Genomic DNA, 7,302 nt, shown 5'->3' on the forward strand with positions numbered 1-7,302 from the left:
GCCCGCGGTTGAGTTGAGTTTTGAGTTGTTATCCTTTTGTATGTTTATGTATCATGTTTATGTATAATGTTGATGAATAATTTTATGTATAACGTTGATGTATCGTGTTTATGTATAATGCTGATTAATCATGTTTATGTATAATGTTGATGTATCATTTTTATGTACAATGTTGATGTACAATGTTTATGTATAATGTTGATGTATCATGTTTATGTATAATGTTGATGTATAATGTTGATGAATCATGTTTATGTATAATGTTGATGTATCATTTTTATGTACAATGTTAATGTACAATGTTTATGTATAACGTTGATGTATCATGTTTATGTAGAAGCACCGTACGGTGAACTTCTTTCGCACCGTACGTAGCCAACCGTGCTCATCGGAGGCGCTCGGCGAGGGGAGAGGGACAACCAAACGCAACAAGCAGCTTCGAATAAATGCGGGGATTTTTTTCAATCTCGAAAAAGCTCCAAGCTCCAGTAGTGGGCGGCCTTAATACTGGTAGGAACCACCTGGTTACACCAGCCCACAGGGGATTATTGTGTCCGTCCGTCGTGCATCCAAAAATGGGAGGGGTCGGGCTGGGTGGAGAGGGTGTCGAGGGGCTGGGTGGGGCAGGGTGGGGCAGGGTGGGGCTGGGTGGGGCAGGGTGGGGCTGGGTGGGGCTGGGTGGGGAGGGTGGGGCTGGGTGGGGCTGGGTGGGGAGGGTGGGGCTGGGTGGGGAGGGTGGGGCTGGGTGGGGAGGGTGGGGCTGGGTGGGGCTGGGTGGGGGAGGGTGGGGCTGGGTGGGGCTGGGTGGGGCTGGGTGGGGAGGGTGGGGCTGGGTGGGGAGGGTGGGGAGGGTGGGGCTGGGTGGGGCTGGGTGGGGCTGGGTGAGGGGTGGGGCTGGGTGGGGCTGGGTGAGGGGTGGGGCTGGGTGGGGCTGGGTGAGGGGTGGGGCTGGGTGGGGCTGGGTGAGGGGTGGGGCTGGGTGAGGGGTGGGGCTGGGTGAGGGGTGGGGCTAGGTGGGGAGGGGCTGGTCACCCCGTGGTGCCCTTATAAAACTCAACGTTTCACCTACTCACGCCGGCTTGTGCCCGCCCTCACAGTCGGGCATATTTGCGGAATACACCACGCCGCCGTTGACCCTGGCCATTGACCGAGCAACCCAACGTTCCTACCAGCTCCCTCCGCAGGAATGTGTAATACCGCAGTGTCTCCTACTACGAGCTCTGGTCTGGTCACCGTGCCTGGCTCTCTCCTGGTCACAGTGCCTGGCACTGGCTGATTACTCGTCGCCAGCGCCTTGGATGGGACACGGTGTTTTGCAGCAGCTGTTTTTGGGGTGGTCGGAACTTGCGCGCTTGGCTAGCGGCTGAGTTGTTTGTATCACGCCACGGGGGGGTGGGTGGGTTGTCTTTTAAGGTCGGTGCATTGCTCATCGTCGTCAGCCGTGATCTATCCACTGCTGGATGACGCCTCTCCAAACGGCCCAGCGAGGAAAGCGCCAGAGGTGGGACAAAGTCATTGTTATGCAAGTCACAAGTAAGTCTCAAGTCTTTGCTCTCGAGTCCCGAGTCAAGTCGAGTCAAAGATGAGGCAAGTCCCAAGTCGAGTCAGAAGTCAAAGCCTGCAAGTCTCAAGTCGAGTCCAAAGTCCTGCCATTTTAGTTTCGAGTCATTTCAAGTCCTCTTACCACAGAAATAAAATTTATACAAATCATGTATGTCTGTAAGATTTGTATTTATTTAAACCTCTTTTTATACAATGACATTAATCAAACACAGTAAAAAACAGAACATTTTATTTTCACAAAAAATGCTCTTATTTCAACAGCATATTGCACTAGAACAATGCACAGCAGCTTCAGTCCTGTATTGCATTGACCTCATATTGCAAAACAGTTTAACTTTCAAATAGACATGGGTTCTTTTAGCCTAAACTTTTTTAAACATGTCATCAATAAAATCCTCACTCCTCAAAATTATCACTTCTGAAAAACTGGACCAACCTGATAATATAATTGGAATGCCTCCATAGAGACTGGTGTGTATGAGAGAGAGAGAGCTGTGTGGACAGGTGATGAGCAGAGAGTGAGTGTGTGTGCGCATGCGTGCTGTGGACAGGTGGAGGGAGGCCCCTACACTGCATTGCATTTGCAAAAGATCAAATTGGCCAAAAGTCTGTCAGTCATTTGTGCACGATGGGGACGCAGAATGATGCCACCATGGCTGAAAACTCGCTCCACTGGAGCACTAGAAGCAGGCACTGCCAAGACTCAGATGGCTACTTGAAAGAGTGAAGGAAGAGTCTTACTGTTCAGTGCCCAGAACAAAAGGGCATTCTGTCCTTCTGCCATGTCAATGTAGTGACTTAGCTGTACTGCTGGTGGGGTCCCAACATCCCTTTTCTGCCTCTTATGGTATGCAGCAAACAGCCCTTCTCCTTCCATGTCCTCTAGTTCTTCTTCAGCAGGCACCGGCACAGGCACAGGTTGCTCCGTCTCTGCAGCATCTTTCAGGATCAATTCTAAAAAAACGTGTCACAACAGCAGAAACAAAAGAGCTCTTATTACCATTACTGATGTTGATGATACTGTGCAAGACTGAAAATTGTTATTATTGTTAAAGTCAGATTAATATCACATTAGATCCTAGATCAGATTAAGATCAAATTGTTTTACGTTGCATTTAAGTTGCATTGCAAGTCAATAAGATTTACCTTTAACTCGTTGTGCCACCTCTGCCTTGATGTCACGGTTGACCAGCACATGGGGCTCAATCCACAGCAGACAAAAGGCTGGATCCAAGGCAGCTGCTTTCAGGTAGACTGTGTCTGAAAAGGGGGCAGTGATCCCTTCTTGAGACTGGGCCATTTTCACATTAATGAAGATCCCAAGAAATATTTTTTCCAGGGATGCCTGCAGACCTCTGACCAGGCCGCTCAGGAAACGAACTTGAGGCTTCAGCTTCTCAAGATGGTGATTGAGGGACAAGACGGATGGAACAACTGCACTGATTGTAATGACTTTCTCCCCCTGTGTCAAATCAGTTGCTTCTCCGAATGGTTTCAAGATGTCCACCAACTCCTTCAGCAGATTCCACTCTCGTAGTGTGAATGACAGTTCTTTATGCCCGGCCTTCTCAAGAACTGCGCAGAGCTTTTGCTGATCACAATGAAGGACTGCTTTCACCTGCCGCAGTGTAGAATTCCACCTCGTGCTCACTGCAGCAGGGATGCCTCTGTGCTCCCCAAATTCACCATCGAATATGTCTTTAAACGTTGTGCTTGTGTGGAGCAGGGAGCTAAGTTTTGATAACTTGGAGAGAGAAGGACATGCCGCTTTTGTTTCTTTCAAACCGTCTCCCACCACCAGCTGCAATGTTGTGCAAAACACTGCAGGCGCTGTTTCTTTGCCATAGCAGCATCGACGGTTTGCTGGTCTTCTAGGGTTAAGTCATGCCATAGCTCAGGATCATCAAGATTATCTCCAGAATCATCATCTTCCTCCTGTTCGCTGGGGAAGCAGACCGTAAATGCCTTGCGCATGTTAGCAGCATTGTCACTAATGATATAGTCCAATTTAGCTTTGATGTTGTATTCATCACATATTGCCTCAAATTGGTCACAGATGCGCTCCGCTGTGTGAGAGCCTTTGAAGCGGTTGCAGGCCAAGAGATTTGTCTTTAGCTGTACCCTCTCTGCATCTCTCTCCATCCAGTGCACAGTGACACCAAGGAATCCCCTCATCTTTCGATCAGACCAAATGTCCACAGTGACTGAAACATGGTCAGTGTTGCTCATTGAGTTTTTAACTTTGAACGTCTCTCCTCAGCAAGGCTCTCTGTTTTTGTGGTCAGCGTTCGGCGACAGACTGGGGTATACTTGCTGTCCAGCACAGCCAGAAAGTGACGAAAGCTCTTATTTTCCACAATAGATAGAGGAAAATTGCAATCAATAATCAAGTCAGACAGTATCGCATTGGAGATGGCCTTCTGCTGTGGGTGGCTCATGCTGTAACGCCCTACACGAGTGTCCAGGAATTGTGAGATTGAAGGCTGTTGTGGTTCATCTACGATGCTTTTGTTCACCTGGTATTCTTCATACCTGTAACAGAAAAGAATATGAAACAGATGTCAGAAAATCCCTTATAGCCACACGTGTTGTATTTGAAACTACTCTTTACTCATATCAATGTTGTGTTAATATTTATTGTCTATTGTACACTACGGTATACGATAATACATTTCAGTTTCAGTGTATGCAATATTAAGAACATTTTCACTGCTTCAAAAGTCATAAGAAAGCCCTTTCCCTCAAGAAACTGAAGTCATATGCTTTATAGCAGTGGTTTTCAAAGTGGGGACGGGGACCCCTGGGTGCCGCGAGGGGGTGCTAGGGGGGCCATGGCAAGTTGGCATGAAAAGTATAGCAAAACAAAATAATTGAATAAATTAAATAAGTAAAATAAACCAAATTAAACCAAAAATAAGCTAAACAATATCCCCATTAGTTAAGAACTGCACTATAATAATCTATTGCATCTCTGAACATTACTACTATAATCGTTATTATTGTATTATATACTGTATATATCCCGGTGGTGCGCTGCCTCACAGACCTAGACTACGGTAGCACGCTATGTCCATGCGCTGCCTGCTGTTTGGGCATGATATGAAAAGGGAAGGCTAATGGTGGATCTTCTGTGACTGTGTCATCATTTTCCTCTTTACAGTGTATATGTCTTACTGTGTTTCCTGTTGTACTTGGATGGGTTTAGGGATGCACCAACTCCATCGAGTTGTGAAAGGAGGTGCACAGAAAAAAGAGTGTGGCACGGCCCATGTCAGGGGGGCCTTGGCTGGAATCTACTGCTATATGGGGGGCCTTGTCATGGTAAAGTTTGGGAACCCCTGCTTTATAGTTCACTCTCTCCTGCACACCAGATTCCATGGTGCCTTGTTGCATCACACAGCAATTGCAGGTCTACTGCTGCCTCATTCATTGTTTAATTGTGATAGTTTATGTCTTCAGCGACAGTTCAGCTTAGTTGTGATTCACCAAAATTACATAAACGACCTCAATGAGGCAGCACACCAGCCACTCTGAAACTGAACGATTGAAAGAGTAAAACTGGAAGGCCTGTTTTTGTCTCATGTGTGTTGGAGAGACTGAGATATACATTTGTGTTTATCCATCTAGCAGCAAGGTAGAAATGATACTTTAAAACGGACGTTGACATGATGTTGAAGAGGTTTTCCATCTGAGTGTGCTACACTCATGTACCTCATATAATCGGGGTTCAAAAATCCCTATTTTTGTAAGCATTAACCAGCAAGGGAGACGTGCGTTTACTGTCTCGTTGATACAGTAAATATGCAGCAGCTAGTAAGTTACGGTACATCCGATAAGGTGCTTAGCATTCGTTCAAAACTTACCTTTGTGCAACTTCAGGTGTCGAACAAAGTTAGACGTTGTGGCAGCACCGTCTGTAATCTTCGACCCGCATGTTTTGCAAATTGCAACTCGTTTTTTGTCGACTACATCGTAATTTTTATAGCCAAACGAAACTATCTTCGGTATCATTTTGCCAACTGGCGCGTTGTTGCTTGTTGCGCTTCATTGGTTGTCTTGCAATGTGCCTGCTTAGATGCTGTCCAATCAAAACAACGTGGGACTACAGTGATTGGATGTCGTGCAGGCAGCGCGCGTGCTCTCTGCATGCATACAGGTGGTGCACATTCTTTTCACAGATGCAGATAAACTGAGAGCGGCGCGGCCGTGTGAACATTTTTTCCCCCAGTTTTCAAGGGAAGTAGCAAGTCTTCTCGAGTCAAAAGGCGCAAGTCCAAGTGAAGTCACGAGTCATTGATGTTAAAGTCCAAGTCGAGTTGCAAGTCTTTGTACATGTTGTCGAGTCGAGTCTGTAGTCATCAAATTCATGACTCGAGTCTGACTCGAGTCCAAGTCACATGACTCGAGTCCACATCTCATAGGTGGGACAAAGTCATTGTTATGCAAGTCCAAGTCGAGTCGCAAGTCATCAAATTCATGACTCGAGTCTGACTCGAGTCCAAGTCACATGACTCGAGTCCACATCTCATAGGTGGGACAAAGTCATTGTTATGCAAGTCCAAGTCGAGTCGCAAGTCATCAAATTCATGACTCGAGTCTGACTCGAGTCCAAGTCACATGACTCGAGTCCACACCTCTGGAAAGCGCCCACGGGCGTTTTGGGATTCGTGTGCGAATTTATTTATCTTCTTAATCGTCGACAGGCGCCACGTGTGAAGAAGGTGATGTTTACGTGATGCTAAAATGTCTAATTATTTTTGTGCGTGGTTAATGACAAGCGGTTGGATTGTTGTGGAAGCTAGTGTCAAGGTACGGGGTTTTTTTTATTGAGAAGTTTTTTGTTGAATGTTCCTCCTCGTGGTCAATCCGCGCTGTCGCACGCTGTTTTCGTCTCGCCCTTCCGCTGCATCGCAACAAACTTCCCCTTCAATCTTGATTTGAAGCTTTCGCGACTGCAAGAGTACTCTGATAGTGCGCTGTTTTTGAGTTGTACGCCTTTTGGCATCATCTGGTCCAACACCAATGGAGACTAGGCTCTAAGAAAAGCTGTCTCGGGTGTGGACCAATCAACTTCAAGGACTGCATATCATTACCATTATCAGAGTTGTTTCTTTTTGTTTGCATTTTGACTGCTTGTGTTGTGGTTATTGCAAACATGATCCCTTGTATAAAGGTGTCAGTTTTTGTACCAGTTGAAAGTGTTGTTGTCTTTGTGGTGTGGAAATTCGCAGTGAAATAAAATCAGCTTTTTAAAAAAGAATCATTGTTTGGCACCACCCTTGCCCGTAGTCCATGTCCATGTCCAGTCTTTGACGTTTACTTTTGAGTTCTTGGGAATTTATATCTCCCTCTCCTCTTCGTCGTTCACCAGTCTGCCTCGCGTGGGATTTGAACTCATGTCCTCTGGCACGGCGGTAGTTAGAGCCCAAAACCAGAGCTCCTCCACTCAGCCACCACAGCGTGCCCTGCCAACTCTGTCGCTTGTGGGGCCAAATCATCTTGGAAGGAAAGTTTTTTAAATAATAAAGTAGCTTCGTACACCAGATGGTGGAGGGGAGGTTTACACTCAAGCTATATTTGGTTGCAACGGAGTTTCACACCAATCAACTTATTTATGTTTTGGGATAAAAAATAATGGAATCCGTGGCCTGGGTTTGAACCCAGGGCTCTACCTGCCAGTACAAGTTTACCAAGTCCGGGACCCTACTGGTTGAGCCACGCTGTGCAGCGTGGTTGGCC

At 46.6% G+C, this 7,302-nt stretch overlaps 1 long non-coding RNA gene across 1 annotated transcript; it reads right to left on the minus strand.

Moving 5' to 3' along the window:
- Positions 1-1,714: 1,714 nt before the first annotated feature.
- Positions 1,715-4,183, minus strand: LOC144732602 (uncharacterized). The gene is made up of 2 exons (XR_013588213.1): positions 2,710-4,183; positions 1,715-2,517 (listed from the first exon to the last, which is right to left on the minus strand). It is a non-coding gene; the product is annotated as an uncharacterized LOC144732602 (long non-coding RNA).
- Positions 4,184-7,302: the final 3,119 nt, after the last annotated feature.

This window comes from Lampetra planeri, chromosome 43 (genome assembly GCF_965212315.1).
Source record: "Lampetra planeri chromosome 43, kcLamPlan1.2.h2, whole genome shotgun sequence".
In the NCBI taxonomy this organism is placed as follows: domain Eukaryota; kingdom Metazoa; phylum Chordata; class Hyperoartia; order Petromyzontiformes; family Petromyzontidae; genus Lampetra; species Lampetra planeri.